The following is a 27,172-nucleotide window of genomic DNA, read 5'->3' on the forward strand; positions in this document are numbered from 1 at the left end:
TTCCCGGGTTTTTTGTTATTCCAGATAAATTTGAGAATTGCTCTTTCTATCTTTGTGAAGAATTGAGTTGGATTTTTAATGGGATTGCATTGGATGTGTAGATTGCTTTTGGTAAGATGTCTATTTTCACTATGTTAATCCTACCAATTCATGAGAATGGGAGATCTTTCCATCTTCTGAGGTCTTCTTTAATTTCTTTCTTCAAAGGCTTGAAATTCTTGTCATACCGATCGTTTACTTGCCTGGTTAGCATCACACTAAGATATTTCATATTATTTGTGACTATTGTAAAGGGTGTCACTTCCATAATTTCTTTCTCAGCCCATTTATCCTTTGAGCTGGGGAAAGCTAATGATTCGTTTCAGTTAATTTTATATCCAGCTACTTTGCTAAAGTTGTTTATCAGCTGTAGGAGTTCTCTCTTGGATTTTTTTGGGGGTCATTTATGTATACTAACATATCGTCTGCAAATAGTGATATCTTAACTTTCTTCTTTCCAATTTGTATCCATTTGATTTTTTGTTGCCTAAAACAACAAACTGGCTCTGACTAGAACTTCAAGTACTATATTAAATAGATAGGGGGAGAGTGAGCAGTCTTGTCTATGATTTTAGTGGCATTTTTTTCAAGTTTCTCTCCATTTAGTTTGATATTGGCTACTGGCTTGCTATATTATATTGCTATATTGCTTTTATTATATTTAGGTATGGACCTGGAATTTCTATTCTCTCAAATACTTTTAGCATGAAGGGTTATTGTATCTTGTCAAAGGCTTTTTCAGAATGTAATGAGATGATCATGTGTTTTTTTCTTTGAGTTTGTTTATATAGTGGATTATGTTGATGGATTTCCATATATTGAACCATTCCTGCATCCCTGGTATGAAGCCTACTTGATCATGGTGAATGATCATCCTAATGTTTTCTTGGATTTGGTTTGCAAGATTTTTATTGATTATTTTTGCATCAATATTCATGAGGGGAATTGGTCTGAAGTTCTCTTGCTTTGTAGGGTCTTTGTGTGGTTTAGGTATTAGTGTAACTGTGGCTTCATAGACCGTATTAGATATTGTTCCTTCTGTTTCTATTTTATTAAATACTTTGTGAAGTATTGGTACTCGTCTTCTTTGAAGGTCTGATAGAATTCTGCACTAAAACCATCTGGTCCTTGGGATTTTTTGGTTGGGAGACTTTTAATGATGGCTTCTATTTCCTTAGGGGTTATGGGACTGTTTAGATGGTTTATCTGATCCTGATTTAACTCTGGTAACTCTGGTACTTGGTATCTGTCTAGAAAATCATCCATTTCATCTAGATTTTCCAGTTTTGTTGAGAATAGGCTTTTGTAGTAGGATCTGATAAATTTTTTAAATTTCTTCAGTTTCTATTGTTATGTCTCCAATTTCATTTCTGACCTTTTTATTTTATTTTTTTCAGACATGACTGATTTATTTGACGAATTCAAATTTCACTTGTCTGACCTTTTTAAATTTGAATACTGTCACTATGTCCTCTGGTTAGTCTGGCTAAGGGTTTATCTATCTTGTTGCTTTTCTCAAAGAACTAGCTCCTAGTTTTGTTGATAATTTGTATAGTTCTCTTTGTTTCTTTTTGGTTGATTTCAGCCCTTGAGTTTGATTATTTCCTGCTGTCTACTCCTTCTGTGTATTTGCTTCTTCTTGTTCTAGAGCTTTCAGGTGTGCTGTCAATCTGCTAGTGTATGCTCCCTCCAGTTTCTTTATGGAAGTACTCAGAGCTACGTGTTTTCCTCTTTGCACTGCTTTCATTGTGTCCCATAAGTTTGTGTGTGCTGTGTCTTCATTTTCATTAAGAAAGAGCCAAGATTCACATGGTTGACCCCTTGCTGAGGCATGCTGAAGCATAGAGCTTACCCAATATGTTGAGGACTTTTGCTTCCATGTTTGTTCTCTCTTTCTGCCTTCTTTTCTCATCCTCCTTTCTCTCACTCTACTCTTCTTTTTCCTCCGTCTCTCACTCTATTCTTACCTCCTCTGAGTCAATAACAGAAACTTCTACTTTTCTCAATGTTTGAATGAATTTTTTTTTATTGACAGAGCAGAAGCAGGTCAGTCCAAATTCAAGAAAATAGATATCCTCTAGCTCTTGTCGGGAGACATAGATTGCAGTAAAGAAAGAATCAGTTCTGATGTTTTTTAGAGATAAGTTAGTGAACACTCTTGTTTTCAGGCATAATGAAATCTGTAGTTATTTTAAAATATTTTTAATTTATTTCATTCTCTGTATATGATTATTGGGATTGCATGTATGTCTGTGCATCATGTGTGTGCCTGGTGCTCACAGAACCTAGAAGAGGGCATTTGATGCCCTCAAACAAAAGTCATGGATCGGTTATGGGCTATAAGGTGGAAAGAGAGCTGTTTTTAGGTTTTCTGGAAAAACACCTACTGCTCTTTATCATTGAGCCATCTCTCTAGTCCTGTAGTTATGCTTTAAAAATATTTCTTACAATTTGGAATTATAGGGTGAAATATTTTGGGGTATAAGATGATAATGTTGGAAATTTTCTTCTATAAAGCCTGGAGTGCAAAGAGAGGAAGGAGGCCTGCTTATGTATACTGCTCACTACACTTTGTTTATATTGAACTTGGTGATCAAATTCTAATCTCACTATTTTGCAGCACTTTAAAATTATTTTAGTATAAACCTTTACTGTAACTCTAGAATATCAAGAAGTATCCTATATTTATGATATATTTGCAATCTTCACCCTAGTCCCACTTTTTTATTTAATACTGACAATCAATTATTTCATGAATTATACTGTATTTATATTATTTTAGTGAAAAATGAGTTTAAAATACTCTGCTATTATTTCTATTGTCTCTTGCATTATTTAAATGGTCTAAATGAGGATACATTTTTATAATGTTAAATATCACATAATTTGAAAACAGTAAATACATACATTTTAAGTCAAAATCAACTAAAATTAATCATGTAACTGCTTTGGACTATTGTTTTGGGAATGAAGTATTAGGTAAGTAAATGTTTATCAATGTAATGAGAGTTCTCAGAGTCCACTAACTAGAAAAATCAGCTACTCAGTCCATTCCATTTCCTTACGAAATCAAACATCTTCCATACCTTTGAGAAATACCATATTTTAGAAATATAAAGCATGATTAACTGAACTATAATAAGAATTTTCTTCTAAGAGAAAAAGGAAAGATAAGAGGGGTAACAACTCATTGTATAAAACTGAGATTTTATGGCATACAGAAAGACATCTCTATTTTCTCTTCCCTCAAACTACCAATTACATGTACAGTTTAATACAGACTAAAACATTTTTTTAACCAAGTCCATTTTTCTTCTTGCTAGCACATTGTTATTTGTTTAACTTCCAACAGTTTAGAGTTATATAAAACTAAAATCTTTATATGAAACAGCACTATTATTCAATGAGATTCGCTTTGAACATTTTTCCATGAACACCAGGATTAATAAGCACTTTTTTCTTTTGGAAATTTCAGTAGGGAATGATTAAGCCTTAGAGAAGATTATGCAGTGCTCTTAGCAGCTGCTAACTGCCATGCTGCAGAGTTAGCAGAGCCGGTTCACCTGCTATTTACCTTTGACTTGAGACTTTTATTACACTAATAGGCTTGCTATATTCACATCTTCTGAGAAGAGTGCTGAGTAACAAAGTGAATCAGATAGAATAGAACGCAACAGGAAAGACGATGTAAGCTCTCCAGAGTTTTAGCCTATGACTTGAGCTAAACTGGCTAAACACCATCAAAGCAGACATTCTCTAATGATGACTACCAAGACATTCAAATAAGAAAGATGCAAAAGAACCACAACACCTCAAATCTGTCATAAAGAAAGTGATTTTCAATTAAATAAGACGGTGAAATGAAGTAACACAATCATTCAACATTCTGAGTTCAAATGATTTTCTAAACATTAAAACTAACCTACAGAGATAAAGGGGTATGTGTTTGTGTGTGTATGTATGTGAGTATTTGAGTATATACTATTGTTTGATTTTGTAAAATTACCCATGGGTGCAGGTTCTGCTATAAAGCAGGCTTAGCATTGCGTTCTTTATGCTAACTCAAAAAAATTGCTTCTTAAGGTTTGAAAGATGCTGCTTTATATTACACAGAGATGTATGCTTGTCATGGAATAAGTATTCAGTCTCTTTATCTGATTTTCAGAGTTATCCATTGTCTATAAGACAGTAGAACCCCTGGCTTAGAAGAACAACACAATGAATGGCGTGTACCTGTAACTCTAGACCCAGGGGCAGATAGAGACAGGCAGATCCCTAGAGTTTATTGGCCAGACGATCCAGCCAAATTGATGTGCTTAAGGTTCAGAGGAAGAACCTAACTCAAAACACAGTGGGAAGGCATCAAAGAAGGCATGACTTCTACACAGATGGGCACTCGTATTGTCTGTACATCTCCACATGTGCTCACACCCACATCAACATGGACATCCCCGCCTCCCATACATACATCTCACTTAGAGCAAAGTCTTTTGTGAATATCTTAGGATTACAATCCTATTTTTAGCCATCATATAGGAGGCAGAGATAGGGAATGAGACAAGGAGAGAGAAGAGATGAGAGACATATTCTGTCTTTGATTGAAAAAGTTGAAGACTGAAGAGGAGAAACCGGTACAAAGAAGATAAAACGTAACTAGACACTAGGCAGCATATCAGATCAGTGCATCCCTCAACCATCTCCAGAAAAGTTTCTTCTTGCAAATAGGTGGTAATTAAAATAGAGGCATACAACATGACAACAGATCATGTATTGAGAATGGGAAACATTTGAGTGCTTGCACTGAATGCGATGTCTGCATCACAGCCATTTCCTGCAGCCTCAGAGGTTCACACAGGGAAAGGAGCACAGTGACCATAAGATCCAGAGGTAACGTACAGTTGTGAGAAGACAGCATTTTATGGATGAACATGCAAACTCATATAGAGAGTAACAAGATACATAAGATCTGCACAGGCTCAAGCCAGACAGCGTCAGAATGGAGAAGTAGGCACATAGTTCCACTCTTAGCCAAGAAGCTATTAACAATTGAAGCTATCTCCTAATCTCTTAGGAGAGTGAAAAATCAGTTTTCTTTAATACAGGGACACTGAGTATAGAAACATATCTCAAGGCAGGTCCCGTGCTCAGGACTATACTTGACCAACACTACAGAGGTTCCCCTGTTTTTTTTAATGGCTTTTCTTCTTTCTTTCTTTTATAATAGTAAGAAAAAACATGATAGGGATGGGTAGGAAAGGTTAGAGGATTTGGGAGGAGTTGGGGGACAGGAAAATTATGCTAGAAATGTACTGAATTAAATTATCAAAGAATAATAACAAACATACCAACAGTATCGCCAGTAGAAAATTGGCTCAAGGTCTCAATGAAATCAAGGGCAGCACCTTGCCTGAGGAATAGATGGTTTTCACAGAGACGGAGGGTTTATGAAAACTCCCAAGGCCAAAGCTCTGCTAACTTCCAGATGCAAGCTCAGATTTGAGATGGATGTACTAATTAGTCATTTTTATTATTCCACAATAAAGATGTGTATCAAACCACCATGTTCTATTCTATAAATGCAGAGAACAGTCACCTTTCCTTCCAGCTAGATCATCACATGAGAGATGAACTAATTCATTAGGAGGCAGCTTTGACAACAAGGACATTTCTATCTGAGAGGAAGTTGATGAGTCTTACTTGGTTAGATCGCATCTCATGGGTAGGAGCTGGCTAAGAGTCTGTGATACTTTATTCTAACTACAAGAATTTACTCAAGTCATTTGCTTTAGTAACAGGTTCCTGGAAGACTATCATTGCCTTCTGGTTTTTGTTTCTTTTGGAGACCTGACAAACTCTGATGGGGACCCAGGAGAACAAGAACTATAAATGCCAATATACTGGAAGCCAAACTAATATAACCATGAAAGTAGAGACGACTTCCAGAGAGTGTGCTGTTCACCCTTCTACCTATGTCCTTATATTCCTCCCTTCTTTCTATCTCCCTTTTCACCTCTGTCCTTCACTTCCTTCTGCTTTCCTCCTTAACAAAAGGTTTAGCAGAAATCAGATTTGTGTAAGAGAAAATTATGAAATAGGTTAAAGAGTTATTTTCTATACTTTAAAGTACCTTAGGACTTTAACCATGTGACTCAGTTTTCTACATTTGAAGCCATCCTACAACCACTGTCACCCATGCAGTAAATACCCGATAATATTTCCTATGGGATGACTAATCTGTGTTTCAGATGTTCGAGCACTTGTGAAAATAAATAGATTGCTTATGTGAGAAGCTATATCTTACCATTTTAAATTTAAAAGAGTCTTTAAAAATATCTTGCTAGGATTAAAAATACTCTATAAATATAATAGGAACACTTGAATAAGAACACTAGTATTCGAGTACAAACTATAAAAAAAACTAAAGCAACATTAAAATTAATGATTAAATAGATACCCTATCCTCAAGATCTGGAGTAATGTTGCATGATACATGAAAAGTATAAAAAAATACTTTATTGTAATTATATATTACCAGATCCTTCAAGAGAGAAAAAGTATTAAGCATTCTACTAAAAATCCATTTTGATTCATCAAATTAAATATAAGACCGATTCTATCACAAAATATAGATAGTTATACCCAAAAGTTACCCGAGGGTATCAATAGGACAGTGTTATCAAACTCAGTCTTCTAACTACATTGTTTTCAAGTCATATAGAAGAATTCTGATTTAGTTTATTAATGATAAGTCACCGTTGATTTCTGAGGTAACTTTCAACCAATAAGCACATGCATAATTTAAAATAAAGAAAGAGAAATAAGAATGGTATTTTAGCTTATTTAGAAGGCTTGATGAAAAGTAGTAACTTTGTATGAATAATCTCAGGCATCCTGTTTCTCACATCACTTCTCAGGAATAACTTCGTGGGAGGTCATTTTTCTTGATTCTAAATGGTCACAGATTTCATTTTGGCTGATATTATACCTTATGTCTCATCAGGCAAATTTTTGCTTTGATATTTTTAGGAAAAAGAAAACTAATAAGTTTTTTTTTTATTCCTCCTAGGTGGAAGCATGAATGTAACTGAAACATAAGGCATTGTACATTCAAGGAACAAGGGGAAATCAAGCCACTGTGTGCCTCCTCACAGGGGGCACAATTTTCTCAATAACTGCCAGCTTATTAAATGTATAAAACCCAATTGTATGTGTGCATCACCTTTCTTGATTTCTTCACTGTAGCTTTTGAGGCTTACCAGTATATAAACTATTCTAGGTTTTCTTTCAAACCCAACTTTGAATTTGAAACAATCCTGTTTAATTTTCTATTGAACATGGATGAATAGCAAAACACATGGACTATGTCCTCTGAGATAGTCTTTTAAATTTCAAATGACAAATAGGAGATGATGTCCTTTAGCGTAACTTCTGGATTTCATACTCTAGTAAAAGTTTGAGTTAACGGTCAATGGGGTCGTGTAGACTCCCTCAGACATTACAGGCTATACCAATTACATTGTCATATCAATTACATTATTGTTATATCATCTGTCAACACATCATTCAACCTTCATTACAGAAGCTTCTTCTTGCAGAACATATTAATTAACACTTAAACCCAAAACTGCTTAATGTGCAGAGAATTAGATATCTAATATTAATCCCTAAGTGGATGCCAATTGCTTAGGAACCTATGTGGAAGTTAGAATGGAAAGACTGTAGGAACCAGAGTTGGTGACTGGCTTCAAAGAACCAACATTCTCCAGATGCATGCCACACGCATGTATGGACTCATAGAGACCGGAACAGTATGCACAAGGCTTGCCTAAACCTCTGCTAGACAAAAGTCCAGCACAGGGTAAAGGGAAGACCCACTTTCAAGAAGCTGTTCATAATTGATAGCTGCTGGGAGAGAGGAAAAAAATCAAGTTTCTTCAGTGGGATGACACTGAGTCTATCAAATACATTCTAGAGCAGGCTCCATGCCCAGGGGCAGCTGGCTAGCACAAATTGGACTCCATGCTTTTTGTTTGTTTATGTTTTAGAGGCAAGAAGCTCAATATTAACCTTCTAAACAATGCGTTCTGAAATGCGGAGCAGTGATTCTAGCATGCAAAATGTTAATTAAATACAAGTAAAGGATGAGGGGAAAATATTACTACAAAATGGAAAGACAGTCCGGATCTCTGTTTACATCCCCTCTGGTGGAGTGAGGCTACTTATCATCATATGTTAATTCCAAATCATTCAGTTTGTCTTTAGGATAAATTTTGCTCTTTCTCCTCTGGCAGTGGGAAATTTTATTCAGGGAATTTGCAAGATATTGAAAGAAAACAGAAGCAGCCTAAAGAATTCCATGTGAAGGTCTGGAAAAGGGAAGCATACTATTGGTGGCCAGGGGTGTGATCAGAAGTTATTGTGCTGCTGAGAAATAGAAAGTGATTATTTCTTGTGGAAAAGAAGATAATCTTGTATTTAAAATTGTAGCAGAATACATTCACAAGCAAACTTTCAAAATAATAAAATCTAAAGGTCTGAGTATCACTGTCTTATGTTATGTTGGTGTTTGTTTCACTTCTATATATATATGACAACTTTAAACTGGGGAAATATTTATTTATTTATCTGGATTTTTACATCACGAAAGTACAATCTCTACTTCTAAGAGAAATAGTTCAGTAATAAATTAATTCTTATTGGTTCTTTATAAATTTCATATACTTACCCCAATCCCACTCATATACTTTCTCCTCATATAAATACTTCATCCTTGCAACCTTCCCAATGAGAAAAAAGTCTTGTGGAAACTGTAGTGTATCACAGTGTGTGATATTGTGTAACCTTTTTTTCACACTTCTTTGCTTGCAAAAGTTCATTTCAACGACTCCTCTCAGATATCCTATTGTTGTACTATGTCATGGAGATCCTATTGTTTTGGACTTGTAGGACCAGCCTTTCATGCATTTCAGTAGTTCAGAGATGGGATAGAAGTTGGGGTAGGCGAATTCAAAGTCTTGGGTCTGGGCCTGAGAGGTGTCTGAGGTGGTAAGTCCACCAGCTCACCTACTTTTATACCCTCATGGCTGGATCACCAGAAATCCTCTGCTACAAGAGCCAGCTCCACCCTGCTGCCAAGATGAGGTCCAGGCCCTGCTCTCTAGAGAGTTGCAGCCAGTGAAATACATGGCCTATTCTCCCACTCTCATGACTGAAGGAGCCAAAGAGAAGAAGATATCTCTCTCTCTCTCCCTTGTTCATGCCTCAGTTCTCCCATACTCACACCCTTGGGTCTGGCTAACAACAACCCCCATATCTAGGACCAGATAAGGTGTTAGTCTGTTCTTTGGAGTACTGCAGAATGTAAGGGACAGGGCCAGCTCTCCAGATCTGATGACGTTGAGGCCAGCCAGGTCTTCTGCCTGCTTTAGGTGGCAAGTTGTGGGGTGTCATCTCTCCCTCACTCATGTCACAGCACAGCAGACACGTGGCTGGGGCAGCTCTCCAACCCTCATGCCTTCTGGGTCCACTAGCCATCAGGGTCAGCAATACTGTGCTGCCCAGGTGAGGTACAGTGCTTGTTGTCCTCAGTGCTGCCACCGTACAGGAGACAAGTGGTCGGGCCAGGTCTCCCACACTCTTGCAGTGTGAGGGAACGACTCTCGCAAATACTGAAGCTAGCAAAAGGTGAGACCATCTCTCCTGTTCTCACACTCCAAGGGCTAGCTCTTCCATGGCACCCAGGTGATTGGTGGGGCCAGTTTTGCATAGCCCACAGACATCAAAATGTCACCGGGTGGCAGCCCAGGCCAGACTATCCACCAGACCTTTGGTGGTAACAGACCTCTGCTCTTGCAGGGCCATGGTCACAGACAGACAGGTTCCTGGTGTCAGCAGAAGCCAGGGCTCCACCATGGTCCCAGGTAGTTATCACAGGTTACACTCACCAAGCTGTCCCACGTTCCCATCTCCAGTTCTGCCTCTCTTCACTGTGCCCACATCCTTCTGTTTCTCTTTTCTTTCCATTTCTCCCCCCCCACTTATATGCTTCTCTTAGTGGCATCTGGGGTCTCTGAGTGTCTGGGGTTGTCTCAGGAGTGCTGTTCCCACTTGTGCATTTTGGCACTGGGCAAAGACCATGTAGGGCATGGTCTGCCCTTCCTGACACAGGCCTTCGAAACCCTGGACTGGTGGTCCTTTTTGGCTAGCTTCTATTCTAGGCCTGGTGGTTCTGGTTTGGTGGCCATTTCAGATTAACTTCCTTGCCCAGCCTACTGGAGTGACTCAATGTAAAGGTGATATGTCTCAGGCTCACTTCTCTCTGGACTGAGCCCTCAGTCCCAGGAGTATTCTTTCCTCTAGTCCCCACCTTGCTCTAGGTCCTGAGAGTCACCAGAGTCTGAGCAGCACCTGATTGGTGGTCGATAGTCTCAGGCTAGCTCCCTGTCCAAGGCCTCTTGGGCTGGACTGATGGTTGTCTCAGCCTCTCATTTTTTAGGGAATGTTTGGCTACTCTCTAATCATTCAGATGTTCACAGGCCAGAATACTGACTGTAGACTATTTCTCTCTTTTCTCTGTCCCGTACTAATGCACACGTGACACAGCAGCCACACATGCAACCCTTCTAGGGGCAGAGAAAGTGATGTTTAAAGTAAAGTTTGTAAAATCATGTTTATTGAATTCTAAATGTAATTTACTATGCTTGCTCAACAGAGAAAAATGGACATTTATGCACAAGCTTTGGTCCTTTGTGGTTGCTGGGTAACTTATAAACAAGAAAAATTTATTTCTCAAAATTCCGAACTCTAGAAAGTTCAGTATCAAGGGTCATCATCCTCAAGTATTTTTAATGTGCCAAGAACAGGCTAAAAGATTTTTCAAATCCGTCTTTCTACTCTTTGGCTTCAGAGTGTAAGAAATGCTCGGGAATGTGAATGTTAAGAAGTAACTCTAACAAATTCGTCATAGTTACTCTGGTTTGCTATTATATTTTAATGTTGATGTACAGGTAAGCTCACATGTGCATACTTGCGTGTAGTTTGGGAGAATGTTAGAGAGCAGGCAGAGAAAAGTGAAACCTTGCATTGGGCTTTGTGCGGAGGCTGGGAGCAATAGACGTGACGTGATGCAGTTACTGTCAAGTTACAGACTTCAAAACACAAAATAACAGGGAATCAGTGAGATACTGACTTTCATCTAAATTGTAATTTAAGAACAACTAGTGCAAAAATACTTGTTCTTTGAGCTAAACAACTCATGTTCAAGGAGATGTCTCTTCAAATAAATAGAAGAAAAGTGCTTATGGGACCTAGATTTGGGGTTTTCAGTAGGTGTGGGAGGTAGAATCAAGTAGAGACTATATTAAGATATTTCAATTCATTAATTACCTAACTAATTAATTCAATCATTCACCTCATATTTATTAAAAGCATACCATAGTAGCCCTGAGCTACCCTCCATGCATACAGAAATAAAACGTTCAATTTTACTTTTGAAGAGCTCACATTTTAGTGTGGTCCACGATGTAGTAAATAAACAGCATTCACATCGAGTTGAGAAATAGACACTAAATGTGCTTAGTACTGTGGTAGAATTAGTCACAGTGACTGGAGAAGACTGGGAAGAGCCTCATCTGGAATTATGTATGTGGAAAACCCTCCTAGAGGAAACTAAATTCCCTGAATTAGGGATACACTAGACTTCCTCAAATAGAAGTTTGAGGCAAAAGGTACTGCTACAATTGTGGCATGAATGTTGTAAGAATAACCACTCATTTTCTAACCAGATTTGAAGCCTGTTTCACAGATGTAACTTAAACAGTTAACTGGGTGAGAGCTACACATCATTCTAGGTCATAGGACTCATGAGAGAATCCAGTACCTTTATCCTGCCACAGGCATGGTAACAAATTGACCTGTAAGTTTTTATCATTATGCCCACAGGTTGGTGCATCTCAACCTCATCAGAGAAGCTTCTCTTTGTAGTAGATGACAATTAATCTAGAGGCCCAGAGCTGGCCAACATGTAAAGAATAAAAGATTGCATGGTAGGCAGTTTCTCGGGTGTTCTCCAATGACTTCTTCTTTTGGAATCTTGCCCTTATGAATGTGGGCTGCGTTTCCAGGCTTGATTCTAGTGACAGAATGTAGCAGCAAGACATAAAGGTGTTACTAATAAGTTACAAATAGACAGCGTCTTTGTACTGTGTGTACTCTCTTATTCTGTCTTTGCCTCCAGAGTAAAAGGAAGGTGGTGAGGGTAAGCCCTGGTGGAAATCTCAAGAACAACTTATAATATTTATGAGTCCTATGACTCTCTATAAGTGAGAGGGAAAAAGACCCTTTCCTAATTTATTCTAGAGATGCTCATAGTCATAGAGCAATAGGTACTTAATTGCAGCCATGACTTACAGACATCTTGTCAGCCTTGCAAAAGACCTGGAGTGACCCCAGCCACCCAAGGAAACCTATTCTCAATTCCTGGACTGAACTGTGAGGCAGCAAATGCTTATTGTTCCAGACATTAAGACTGAGGTTCATTTCTTACTCAACAATAGGTACTTGAGTTGGCAAAACTTTTGCCCTATCATATATACTCTATAGATCCCTGGAGACAACTTAGTATATGCGTAGTAGGATGACACTGTCTAATTATGCCATTTACATACTACTGAAGCAAGTAATATCCCGGATAAGATTGCTCTCTCTAATTGACAATAAAGCCCTAATGAATTCAAATCGCCTCAGAGTAGTGATCCTTTTTTTTTTCTTTCCTCACAAAACGTATTTCTTGTATTTCTAGAATATTTTTGGAAACTCTATAGCAAACTCTCATGCCAGCTATCTTGGCATGAAGCCAGTTACTCATATCCATTCTCTACCACCAGATTGTTCTTCACTCTGAATACCAAGCATTCTTTACACTGTATTAGTGTGTGCATGCACGTGTGTGTGTGTGTGTGTGTGTGTGTGTGTGTGTGTGTGTGTGTGTGTTGTTTTGGGACTGTGTGTATTTGTGTGCATGTGTTTGTATGCACATGTGAGTGTGTGTAAGAATCTACAGTTCTTACAATATAGTTGGTATTGTAGCAATACAGTAGAGCTAAGATCGATGAGATATAAACAGCAAGCGTTTTCAAAACTGGCAAGATTATAATGCACTTCTATAGCTGAAATTCATGACTATATAGGATATTTATACTGCCTAAATAAGCACCTTTCACTGTGAATTTTTCCCTCAAATAGTAGACAAAGAAGAAGACAATTTTAAAATGGAGTCCTCGCAGTCCCCCACCCACCCTGATGTGTGCTTTCTCAGGCTCATGAGTCATGGTTGTGTGCATACAGTTGGCTCAGATGAGCTGGCATCCTTGAAACAGCAGCAGCTGCACTAAACAATTACCAGGCTCTAACTGAGAAAATTTCCCATGGGGGACAAAGAGCCAGCTGGGCATTGCTGGTGCTTGTCTGGTGGACGTTTGTTAGTTTGTATGAACACTAAAATTCCCAGGGCAGCAATCAAAGGGTGAGATAATTCCGCCAAGAATACACTAGCCCCGAAGAACTGCAACTGGAGAAGACCTTTTGTAGGGAGCAGTTTGCCTTCAGTGAGGCAGACTGGGAAGGCTGCTCCAAACATCCAAAGTCTGGATGAAGCCTTTGGAATACTGCATCTCATTAGGGAGTCTGCCTCCCATTAATGAAACTCAATTAATCAGTCCTTGGTTTTTTTAGTGTAGTAACTTGTTGAAGCAATACTCTTTAAATGCCTGATCCAAATTATACTGGAACTCTACACATAGAACGTGCTTTCAGTATTAATCTTGTGAAGCAGACTTGTTTTAACAAAGGGTATATCAAAATATTAATATTTGCTTGGCATTACTGTGAAATAATTCCTCGGGTCACTTTAATCTATTCAGTATTTCAAAAACCTTCATTATCTTAGAATTACCATTTTCCTTATTATGAAGACAAATGATAAAATAAGGTGATTTTTTTGCACCAGATTTTATATTTTTAATGTTATGTATATTTAAAAGTTATAAATCTTAAACTAATGAAAGGTTTTTTTTCCAGTTCATTTTAAATTACTCCCATTTTTCTAAGCAATATATCACTTGCTCTTTACAGTTCATAGCATGGGTTCATTAGGGCACTCTATTAAATACACTTTTAGAAATATTTAAGCATACCTAATCTTGAAATAATTGATGGGACAATTGTTAACCTCATTATGATTTTTTTTTTTACTCAGTAATGATGGTGGAACACAATGTTTCATTTCCTTGTGAGTTGAAAGGAGAATATCTTCCCAGGGAATATTTTCAAGTTAGAAGGTACCCAAATAATATAAAGTACCTCGGTGTGACTTTAACCAAGCAAGTAAAAGATTTGTACAACAAGAACTTCAAGACTCTGAAGAAAGAAATTGAAGAAGACCTCAGAAGATGGAAAGATCTCCCATGCTCATGGATTGGCAGGATTAATATAGTAAAAATGGCCATTCTGCCAAAAGCGATTTTCAATGCAATCCCCATCAAAATACCAATCCAATTCTTCAAAGAGTTAGACAGAACAATTTGCAAATTCATCTGGAATAACAAAAAACCCAGGATAGCTAAAACTATGCTCAACAATAAAAGGACTTCTTTATCCCTGAACTCAAGCAGTATTACAGAGCAATTGTGATAAAACTGCATGGTATTGGTACAGAGACAGACAGATAGACCAATGGAATAGAATTGAAGACCCAGAAATGAACCCACACACCCTATGGTCACTTGATTTTGACAAAGGAGCCAAATCCATCCAATGGAAAAAGATAGCATTTTCAGCAAATGGTGCTGGTTCAACTGGAGGTCAACATGTAGAAGAATGCAGATCGATCCATGCTTATCACCCTGTACAAAGCTTAAGTCCAAGTGGATCAAGGACCTACATCAAACCAGACACACTCAAACTAATAGAAGAAAAACTAGGAAGCATCTGGAACACATGGGCACTGGAAAAAATTTCCTGAACAAAACACCAATGGCTTATGCTCTAAGATCAAGAATCCACAAATGGGATCTCATAAAACTGCAAAGCTTCTGTAAGGCAAAGGACACTGTGGTTAGGACAACATGGCAACAAACAGATTGGGAAAAGATCTTTACCAATCCTACAACAGATAGAGGCCTTATATCCAAAATATACAAAGAACTCAAAAAGTTAGACCGCAGGGAGACAAATAACCCTATTAAAAAATGGGGTTCAGAGCTAAACAAAGAATTCACAGCTGAGGAATGCCGAATGGCTGAGAAACACCTAAAGAAATGTTCAACATCTTTAGTCATCAGGGAAATGCAAATCAAAACAACCCTGAGATTTCACCTCACACCAGTGAGAATGGCTAAGATCAAAAACTCAGGTGACAGCAGATGCTGGCGAGGATGTGGGAGAAAGAGGAACACTCCTCCATTGTTGGTGGGATTGCAGACTGGTACAACCATTCTGGAAATCAGTCTGAGGTTCCTCAGAAAATTGGACATTGAACTGCCTGAGGATCCAGCTATACCTCTCTTGGGCATATGCAAAAGATGCCCCAACATATAAAAAGACACGTGCTCCACTATGTTCATCGCAGCCTTATTTATAATAGCCAGAAGCTGGAAAGAACCCAGATGCCCTTCAACAGAGGAATGGATACAGAAAATGTGGTACATCTACAAATGGAATATTACTCAGCTATCAAAACAACGACTTTATGAAATTTCAAATGGTTGGAACTATCATTCTGAGTGAGCTAACCCAATCACAGAAAGACATACATGGTATGCACTCACTGATAAGTGGCTATTAGCCCAAATGCTTGAATTACCCTAGTGGCCTAGAACAAATGAAACTCAAGACTGATGATCAAAATGTGAAGGCTTCACTCCTTCTTTAAAAGGGGAACAAGAATACCCTTGGCAGGGAAGAGAGAGGCAAAGATTAAAACAGAGACTAAGGAACACCCATTCAGAGCCACCCCACATGTGGCCCATACATATAGAGCCACCCAATTAGACAAGATGGATGAAGCAAAGAAGTACAGACCAACAGGAGCGGATGTAGATCAGAGACACAGCCAGAATACAGCAAATTTGCCAGCAGCAAACCACTGAACTGAGAACGGGACCCCCGCTGAAGGAATCAGAGAATGAACTGGAAGAGCTTGAAGGGCTTGAGACTCCATATGTACAACAATGCCAAGCAACCAGAGCTTCCAGGGACTAAGCCACTACCTAAAGACTATACATGGACTGACCCTGGACTCTGACCTCATAGGTAGCAATGAATATCCTAGTAAGAGCACCAGTGGACGGAGAAGCTCTGGGTCCTGCTATGACTGAACCCCCAGTGAACTAGACTGTCGGGGAGGGCGCAATGGGGAGGGTGGGGAGGGAACACCCATTGTTTGCCAAATGTACATAAAGAAATCAATAAAAAAAAAAAAAAAAAAAAAAAAAGAAGGTACACAAATATGAGATCCCAAATCACTGTAGAAATACGGCTTTGAAGATGTGAAAATCGTTTATGCACAAAAGCGTAAACTGTTCCTGTAACGCTCCTTTATTATAGCAGTAAAAATGCTCATGGGTTGAAACAGACCAGCAGATTTATTTACGTTTTTAGTACATCGGAACCTTAGAAACAAGATGTCTAGAATTTGAATGGACACATAGCCGTTGTCCCTCGATGGCATTATTGAACCTGATTTTTAAGAAAAACTGTATTCAAAACAGCAAAAGAGAAGTAGGGGATTCTTACCAGGCTTTAAGCAACTGTTAACTTGGAAACCCTCATCATTCTGGATAGTCTGTAGATTTTTCAGTGTTACCTCTTTGGGTGGACTCAGCCTGGAGGATATCTCAAGCTTTGCATGTCAGAAGTGCTCAGAGCACAGTAGGCCTTCAAAGGGGAGCACAGCAGACAATTCTAAGAAGTTTCAGAGCTCTTAGTGTACAGGTTGATTGGCTGGTACTTTGCTAGCACCTCCCACTCATTGCTCACATCACCACTACAGGGAGTCATCTTGAGTAAACAAAGCAAACCGAGTTTGTATTCAGTAGGCTTCAGAGAGAGCATGAAGAAAGAGAGGGATGTTTTGTTTTTTATTTTTTATTTGCAGCTAATCTGTTTTGGTCATTTCCATCTTCATAGAGAAAAAATATACAGAAGAATAAAAGTAAATGGTGCAAAACACTTTGTTCTAATTCTTGTTTTCTGTCTCATAGTGCTTGAAAAAAAATGGGTTTGCAACGTGGAATGCCATAATTGATTTAAAAAGTCTCGTACAGCATTTCTTTTTTTCATGGAGCTTTTAAGACAGTAGAGGAAGGCTTCCGTGGGCTGACCATACAGACTTCATCACCATCCTGATGTAATTTATCAGGGTTAAAGGAACAGTGGAACAGGGTATGGTATATCACCGTGTGAATTTGCCTCAGGCTAAAGAAACATCCTTTAGGAAACAGGATTGAAGATGTGTCGCCTCCGTCTCCGTCCCGCAGAAAGGAGAGACACCACGACGTTCTTCTCCAAGCAGTTTATTCAGGAACCTTTCTTTCTGCATGCAAGCAGCAAATCTCTCTTTTCTTCCCTTCCTTCTTCCCCCAGCCCCGAAGCACACTCCCTTATATCCTGCCTCAACTCCGCCTCCTCCGTTCAGACTGCTTAATCTCAGTTCATAGGTCCATGTCACATGGCCTGATCTTGCGTCATGGTGCGCCTGCACAGCTCTCACCATGAACGTGGCTAGTTTCAGGTGTGTGAGGAAGTCAGGTGCTAGTCATGAGACTTAGCTGCAGTCCGGGCGCCATCTTGGGACTGCCGCCACACCCGCTCCCCACATCCTTTGTGACTGTATAGCTCAGAATGGCTCCCTACAAAGATGCACTAGGCTGGACATGGTGATGGCACACAGATGTGATTAGATGACAGAGAGTATGCACTGGGTAGGGACTTGTATTTTCACAGAACAGAAATAACCATTTTGAACTTTGAATCATTGCTTTGACACTGCAAAATTAGGCTTCTGTAAGACGCTTTGACCATATCCTTTGGTCAGTTACAAACCATTTCTTCCCACTGATTCATCTTGACAGTAATATATAGACATCTAGAACCTAAAAAATGGGCCAATGGACTGCCCAACAAGTAGCTACGTCCTGTTTACGAGCATAGAGGATCCTGAGTTACCTCACTGGTTAGCTTCTTGTAGACTCAGATTCAATTGCTGACATGGCATTTGCCATCATTTTGTAGTTGTCATATTTTTAACTTGGTAAAGCAATCCTGAAATATATTATGTTGGTGTCTTATCCCATGGTTAACTTTCCCAGAAGTAGCTTATAAGTTACAGGCGATAGAAACTAGTCAAGTCATTTAGGGACAAGGACCTTGATTCTTGGCCGAAATATCCGTAGTTATTCTCTGACTAGAGGCTGAGGCTGCCTGAAGGGGGCTCTGGTTCCTGCTCTGCCATGATGTAATTTTCTTCTTCTTTCGCATCACCCAAATGAGCATCACAGCTCAAGGGATACATGTGAATGTATGACAGGAACCGAGAGGCACATATATATTAAGCTTTCAGCTATAATCCTATATCAAAACTTATTTCTCATCTCTCTCTTGTGTGGTGCATGACTTCCTTCTCTGAAATCATAAGACAGCAACACAGTCACCAACTCTGTAAGTTTCATGTGACCATGAATATCCTGCCCTCTAGCTCCCAAGTTAAAGCTCGCTTGAGGGGAGCCTCACTTATATCCAAGGGTCTCTGCCCATTTCAATATCAAGCACATCATAGAATGCACAGAGTATTTTTAGTCCAAGTCATCATCTGAATTAATACAGATACCAAATGGCAAAAGTCTGAATGAGTAAAGCATTAAGGCTTTATTATAGTTGTTTTCTTACCTCCCCATCCAATTTTAAGTCACTGAATCAGGATCCGTGGAAGTCTCTGGTACTAATCTCATTTCCGACCCTTTGCCTACCACCGGCATGAGGTAGGCCCTTGGGCAGTTTAAGCTCCTGGCCTACTTGAGTATTTCTTTTGTGCTCCAGAAGGTATCACAGCTGAGAAAGCACTTTAAACTCTAGAACAGGCTGTTAATCATTGCGGCTCCCAGGGCTTTCTTAGTGCTTGTGAAATGGAAGTAGAACGGATACAAATAAAACACATGGGGAACTTTTATTACAGAAATCATGAGGGTGGGCCGAGAAGTTAACACATCTAAGTTTACATAAGTTGCAATGACTCAACTTACTGGAAAATTATTTCCCTGATAGAGCGCTCAGTGCCCTCTGTTGAGAATAGGAGAATGAAACTTCAAAAGACCCCTTTTACACTATCGAAAAAGGCATCAAGATCTTGAATTCATATTAAATTCTCATTGGAATGTTGAACTATCCAGACCTTTTAAAACCCAGTTCCCATCATTCATTAGCTAAACCTGTGTAGTAGTAAGCTTTAGCCCATGTTGTTGGAATATGAGAGGATGAACTTCTGTTGAGGTGGAAGGTTTATGAACTCCACATGTTCTTATGGCTTTCAAGTAAGTATATGAATTTATTGATAAGAATGAGAGGTCAATACATAAAGCAGAGCTAAAGATCCAAGTTAAAGAACAATTAACCTTCATCATTTCAGCCTAATTTGAATAATGTTACTTCCCTTTCAACCTTTATAAATGAGAAGCTACCCTATTTTGTCTCTTATCCAAAAGAAACTTGAGGAGGAAAGGCAGACAGAAGCTTACAGCCTGTCATAGATGGAAATCAAGGCAGTAAATCAAAGCAGGAACCTGGAGGCAGGAACTAAAAAGCAGCTGCAGTTACTGGTTTGATGCTCTACAGCTTGCTCACTGTATTTTTATGCCACCCAGGACTACCTACCAAGGGATGGCACTACCCTGAGTAGATTGTTCACCCCATATCACTGTTAATTAAGAAAATATCCAGAGTAGGGGAATGCTAGAGCAGTGGGGCGGGAGTGGGTGGGTGGGGGAGCATCCTCTTGGGGGTGGAACGGGGGACTTTTGGAGGAGAAAGCAGGAAGGAGGATAACATTTGAAGTGTAAATAAACAAATTTACCAATAAAAAAAGGAAAGAAAATACTCATCAAGAAAATGTCTCAGATACTTTCCTACAGGCAATTCTGAAGAAGGCATTTTCTCAGTTGAGAAATGAAATATCTGTGAGGCTTCTGAATACTGATGAGTAAATATGCAAAAAGAAGTTCATTTGAAGAAACTCAGTAAGATATTTGTCCTAAGATACTGGCAGTGTAATGTTGGGTCTCAACTCCCAATGTGTGTGTGTGTGTGTGTGTGTGTGCGTGTGTGCGTGTGTGTGTGTGTGTGCGTGTGCGTGTGTATGTTTACATTACTGGAGAGCGTGACTGGATGTCAAGAGCTAGAGAACAGTGATTTTTCTATTCACTTGGATGTGTTTTTAATGAAGACTTGTCAAGATTCCTCACCAATGACCTTCCCCTCTTGACTTTTTTGTTTGACTCATCTCGTATAATTTTTTTTTTAAGAACTAAACTAAGTGCAGACAGATCTTTGAGATAAGTGGAGGAAACTTATTTTAATTTCTACTTCATGTCAGTATCATCCAGGATTGTACTGGAAGGTTTTGAAAATTTAACCTAATACTCTGTGGTGAAACATCTCTCAAAGGATCCCAGCATTTCCCAAAGTTTTAATGAAGCTATTTTAAGACATTAGGAAAAAAAAGAAAACCTGTAGTTGAAAGCAGGCACTAAATTAAGTGGTAACAACTGAGTTCGCTTTACTTAAAATAAGAATTCTGCTCTTCAAACACAAGGCATATTGAAACACTGCTGTTTAAATAGATATGTATGCTATGTACACATTTTCTTAGTGTTCTGAATGATTCCTGCATTGTAAATGGTTCAGTGTTCAATAAACAGAGGATGCCCAACACATTCATAAATGTGTTTGAATTTTCAGAAATATTCATTTTTCCCCAGAGAAGACTGATTTACTTAACTCCTAAAGGTAAAGAGATGATAATTTGGTGGTGATGTTAAACGCACCAGAAGGTAGAGGCACGGACAATAGAACTAAAAAGCGTATTTTCTAGACTATCTTTCCTTTCCCTTGTGACATGTTCTCCTCCCTTTCCATGTTCCCTCGAATAAAGATTTTCATTTGAGTTAATGAGTTTCTCCTCCTAGATGCAAACACATTCCACTGAGAATAAAATTCTATTTTTCATGCAGGTTTTTATATGAAATACTTCAGTTAAATTAATAGCCTTTGGGAAACATGGATTTAAAAAAATTACAATGGGAAGTAGACTAAACCCCAAGTATTGGCTACAGCTTGTCTGGAAAAACGAGGTGGGTATGAGGTCCCACCCTAGGTAAGGAGCTATCGGCAAGTGATAGATACTGGATAATGGAAAGTGCCAGTTGAACTGAATGGGTTTAGAATAAAAAACAGAACCAGAAAACATAACTGAATACACAAAGGTGGTAGGTAGTGAAAGGATCTTGGAGGAGCTGGAGGCTGACTAGGATCAAATGGTAAGTAGTTCTCACAGAATTAATGACATAAAGAGGAAAAGAAAGTATTCTTACAGTTTCTTAAGTTACTTTAAGACATTTAGACAACTTGTCAGGAGATCATGTGTAAAACCAGGACACGTTGGAGAGGAGACCAACATAGAACTGTGTTATTTTGTAGAGCAAGGAGTTGCTAAGGGTCCCAGAGAAGAAAACAGGAGATCAGAAATAGAAACTTGGTCAAAAGAGTGTAGCTGGCATTTGCTACCTTTTCCACAGTACCTCTAATCGCTCATTTTGAAAATCTCTGTTCTATTATCTGCTTTGGATTCTCCCTGCTGAGGCCTACATTGTAGTATCTGTCATCTTCTTCCCTTCTTCGTGGTTCACTCTGAAGACCGCTTCCTCTGGCATGTTAGACTAAGTTTTTCTGTCTGTTCATGAGAGTCCACTGTCTGTCAAAGTATAACTACCTTACTTGGACATATGTTCTATTACTCTTTGTAGTTTAGTCTAGTCAACTAGATGGCAGTGGTTTGTCACACCACTGTAACCAGCATTTGCAATGAAATGCCTTGTTTGGAGAGAGCGCTCTAGAGACAGCTGGAATCCATTTTGCTCAGGAACTCAAAGTACTGATTCACTGTCTGTAACTGGGAAGATTTTTCACTATCTTACAACACAGAAATATAAGAAAAGGTAGAATGGACAATGACTGGAGAGGATTGTTGGTTTTGTATTATACTTTTGATAACAGAAAGAACCCAAGGCCTAGCCTACATTCTCCTCAGGATAGGTCTAGCTAAGATGTTTGTGAAGAACAGTGTCCTAATTTTATGGCTCTCTTCACTAGTAACAAGAAGAAGATAAGAAAAGAATCAATAAAGTAATCAGTAGAACTAACTTATATGCCTCTTGTTGAGTCTACTTATAATTTAGTAAAGATTATATTAATGCAAACATGATTTTATTACTTCTCCTTTATATTTTCCCATGATTGTCAAGACTATATCATGTACTATGACACTGTAGTTACTTTAATTATTCATTGATAAATGAGTACTATGTTGAGTTGTTTGGGTGAAAACAGAGGTTTTCACAAGGCCTCAACCCTATACAAACAACTACAGACAACCAAGGAAAGCTGCATACAGGAGAGTTGGTCTTCCCCAGAGAAAAGCACACTAATTGACTGTGTCAAAAGGTCAGCCTTGAAGACATATATACAGGTAGTATTTTATGGACTTAATAGTTTATAACTAGAAGCATATTTTTTTTGATTTAGGGAAAAATGTTTATTCATTTTTTTAATCTTTATTAACTTGAGTATTTCTTATTTACATTTCGATTGTTATTCTCCTTCCCGGTTTCTGGGCCAACATCCCCCTACTCCCTCCCCCTTCCCTTCTATATGGGTGTTCCTCCCATCCTCCCCCCATTACCACCCTCCCCCCAACAATCACGTTCACTGGGGGTTCAGTCTTGGCAGGACCAAGGGCTTCCCCTTCCACTGATGCTCTTACTAGGCTATTCATTGCTATCTATGAGGTTGGAGCCCAGGGTCAGTCCATGTATAATCTTTGGGTAGTGGTAGAAGCATATTTTGTGTGAGTGAGTGTGTATGTGCTTATGTGTGTGTGTGTGTGTGTGTGTGTGTGTGTGTTTATGTGTATATGTGTGTGCATATGCATGTAGTAACGATTAGTGAAAAAATAAAAGAGTTCATGATCTTGAAAGGCAAGTGAGGGAAGGAGTATATCAAAGGATTTACAACAGTGGTTCTCAACTAATGCTGTGACCCTTTAATACAAGTCCTCATGTTGTAGTGATGCCTAAGCACAAACTTATTTGATTGCTACTTCACAACTGTAATTTTGCTACTATTACCAGTCATAATGTAAATATCTGATATGCAGGCTATCTGATATGCAACCCCTGTGAAAGAGTCACTTGAGACACAGGTTGAGAACTACTGGTCTAGAGGGAAGACAGTGAATGGATAAATATTCTGTATTTAGAGTATAATCTCAAAAATTTTTAAAAGATTTAAAAAAGTAATGGTACCCCCAAAATCAAGTTACCCCAAATTATAATCCTATCTCTCAAGATATAGATAAGGAAATGAAAATAAATACAGGTAAATTACCTAATATGATTTTATCTCTGTATTTGCCTGTTTATTTCTCATCATCATCATCTAGCCATCTACAAATAGATACATCATATCATAGCTAGAAGTTGTATAAGATATAAAATCAAAAGCTTGTCCTTGGACACTGGAAATTTGTTACAAAATGTGAAGATTGCCAAATGTACTTGAATCTAGACCTCAGAAGAGGATAGATTTGATAGAAAGGACAGTGCTGTTGTTAACCTAACGATAAGCAAAACTCCAGGTCGTAGTCACATCAGCATCAGGGCAAAGGGTAAAGGGACTGTTGGACACCTTAAATGTTTGCAGAGGAGGAGCGAGAGTGTAGTGACAGGCAAGAGAGACAGACAGCCTGGGACATATAAGAATACTCTGAGGTGAGATAGACGTAAAAATCCTTTTTGGCATGTGTATATGTTTGATTGTTTTCTAGGACCACAAAAAGAATTGATTTTACGTGATACATTAAAATGGGCTCGAGTGGGCAAAAGTTATACCAAGTTGAAATAGTGTTAAACAAAGGAGTTAACCTAATATAGAAAAAACAAAAAACTGTGCTGGGAATAAGGGCTGCAAACAATGGTAGTACTTGGAAACAGCCACATTAAGTTTTCTGGTTGAGTTAGATTCAAGGTGCACCAGGTCACTCAGTCTAAGCAGTAAACCAGAGCAAGAGGAGAGAATGGTATTAAAGAGGTGTGGCATTTCCTCTGGCTACTGAACCCTGGGAAATTGGAAAGTGTTTCAGAAGTAGGTTCTACTAATCTTTAAAGATTCATCTGGAGTCTTCCTTTCCTATACTGGATGGGTATATGTCTAAAACAGCTTCGCTACAAATTTTAACATCTGTACTTGTTATTTTCAGGGACATATTCTGAATGCTAAATGTCAACTCAATATAATTACATCCCAGCTATTAGCAAGTTAATTTTCACCTGTTGTAACTGAAAATTCCGGGAACTATCATGCACCAGTAATTATGTTCTGGATTTATTCTCTGGGGCTGAGGAGGGAGATGGGATATTAATTAAGAAAGAATTAAGTTTTCATAAACTAAGGAAATGAAAGTAGAATGTTATAGAATGAATGGCAATTTCTCAACTGTGATCTCAAATTTCATTCTTGAATTTTATATTTCTTTCAATCAGATACTAATTTAGTATTTCTAGTGGGTGGGAAACAGATGTGGATATTAAAGTGACTTATTTGTATGGCATGGGGTGATTCTCTTCTTGGCAGTGAGCTGTGCCAAAGAAGAATACTGAATGAAAAAGAAAACGGAACTGAGGAATCTACTTCAGAGTTTATTCCCTTGAACCTAAAAAGAAAGCTGTGAGGGTTCCACATGGAAAAAGACCTCACATGAGGGATTGTATCCACTCCACTCCACTCTACCTGTGACTCTCCTTTGTTCCTTAGTGATGCTAAGGGGTAATTTTGTTTCTGGTGCACATTCACTTTGAGATTCAGATTTTAGGAAGATCCTCAGAATATTATGAACTCTTTCAGTAGCCAATTTATAGTTGTCATAGATAACCAAATATAAAACATGATGTTGATGCTTTCTTTTTCATACCAAGTATGGTTGAAGCTTTTGTCCCATGACCTCATAACTGTTAGTTGGAATGAGGATATCCGATAAGTAAAACCAATAATTAAATAAATCATGTTACAGGATACATAGAATACAAAGCTGCAATTGACAAGTGGTTTTGTCAACCAGTAGTGTTCAATTGTTTTTAAATAATAGGTTCGGTTGACCAGAAGGAAGTTATGCTCATGCTTTGCAAGGTGCCTTTTCAGTTAACTTTGTATTGAATCCTCATGTCCATGCTCATCAGTTACTAAAACTAAAGGCATCATGGTATTTACCAGGGGGCATTTGTTCAAGTGTGTGGGGCAAGAGAAGTCTTTATTTTAAAGGCAAAGTGAGATAGTAATATCTGATGAGAGAGAAAGGTAAGGAAGGAGAAATGGAGGTAGGAGAGAGAGGGGGGGAAGAAAGAACAGAATTTTAAGTACTTTAGGTGTTTGCAAGTGGAAAAATTAATGGTGAGAAACCACTGATTTTCAGTAGAATTTCATGAACAATGGAGATAGCTATAGGAACCATCTACAGAGGACAGACTACCTTTCTAAAACTGTGGCTCAGATGAGGTGACAGCTGGCAGTCAAAGGTGCTGCACTGGTATTTTTATTGCATTCATTTTGATTCGTCATTGGATTGTGTTCACTCAATATTACTGTTTCAGTACTTTGCCCTGAAAATGAAAATCTTGCTCCTGATGTGATATGTGGGCCTGTTGTATGGACTGCATCTCAGATACCACCAAAGTCCACGGACACAAAGGACTGGACTTGACGAATGGTTGTTTTGCCTCTTATCTTTTTGCCACATTGGAACATAAATGGAAGACCAGCAAATCAGGAACATAGACAAACTGGAATAGAAAATACCTCTTACCACAGTCTGTTGAGCTCTACCAAGATTATTAAAGAGACACTTTTAGTACATCAAGCCTTATCACTGAATGGAGAAGTGTACACAGAAGGAAGGAGTCATCTCTCTAACCTCTGTAGTCAGCAGGTCTGCTTTTGCCATGGTCTTCTCAGAGAGGTTTAAGACTCTGGTGCCGCTATTACTCTGTATCAGGCATTCCATTCTCCCTTTGTATTTAACAGAGTCTACAGAAATAGATTTCAAACACACATGTACCTGTAACAGGAATATTTAAGACAGAGGAGGAAATGCTTTTTGCCTATGCAAAGAATGTAAGACTCCTGTCTTGGGGAAGACAGCTCAGAACCTAGGCATAGGTAAGTTATCCCATGCTTCTTAGAGGGGCTGTTGTGACCAACAGCTCCGAAGTTCTCTATAGAAATAGAATGCACACAAGGTTACTGAAATGAGGACTGAGGTGCCTTTTCATATTTATTCAAAGATGTTGTACGAGCAATTTCACAAGGTTATGTGGATCATCCTTTTCCTTGGAAACCACATGAAGAGATAAACTGCTCAAAACAATGGAAGACACCCAAAATACAAGACTCTGCCAGATTCTCTTTTTGGCTTCAACTGTAGGACAAAAGGGTGGGCTATGACTGTGTGTCCCAAGTTTGTCTTACTTTAATAATATGGAAGAGGATGTTACAAAGAAGATAAAGCTTGTTTAGATTAAGAATCCTCAGGATTCCATCACCATTAAATGTTTATAAGGGAGAAAGATATACATGAAAAGTGAGAGAGAGAGAGAGAGAGAGAGAGAGAGAGGGAGAGAGGGAGAGGTTCTATATGATTTCATTGACACAAAAATGTCAAAAAATTCTGACTAAGACAGAAATTTGAAGTTCTATGAACTTTAAATTATCTAATTATTAATGGGTTTTCAGAAACAGTTAAGTTTTGGAGGTAATTGTG

The 27,172-nt window shown here is 38.5% G+C and overlaps 1 protein-coding gene and 1 non-coding gene across 8 annotated transcripts in view; both read right to left on the reverse strand.

Moving 5' to 3' along the window:
• Positions 1-27,172, reverse strand: part of Kcnh7 (potassium voltage-gated channel subfamily H member 7) — a 489,779-nt gene that overhangs the window by 95,353 nt on the left and 367,254 nt on the right. The gene's annotated exons all lie outside the window — the stretch shown is intronic.
• Positions 10,541-10,672, reverse strand: LOC116902595. Its single transcript, XR_004388185.1, has one exon. It is a non-coding gene; the product is annotated as a small nucleolar RNA SNORA17 (small nucleolar RNA).

Source organism: Rattus rattus, chromosome 5, assembly GCF_011064425.1.
Source record: "Rattus rattus isolate New Zealand chromosome 5, Rrattus_CSIRO_v1, whole genome shotgun sequence".
Lineage (NCBI taxonomy): Eukaryota > Metazoa > Chordata > Mammalia > Rodentia > Muridae > Rattus > Rattus rattus.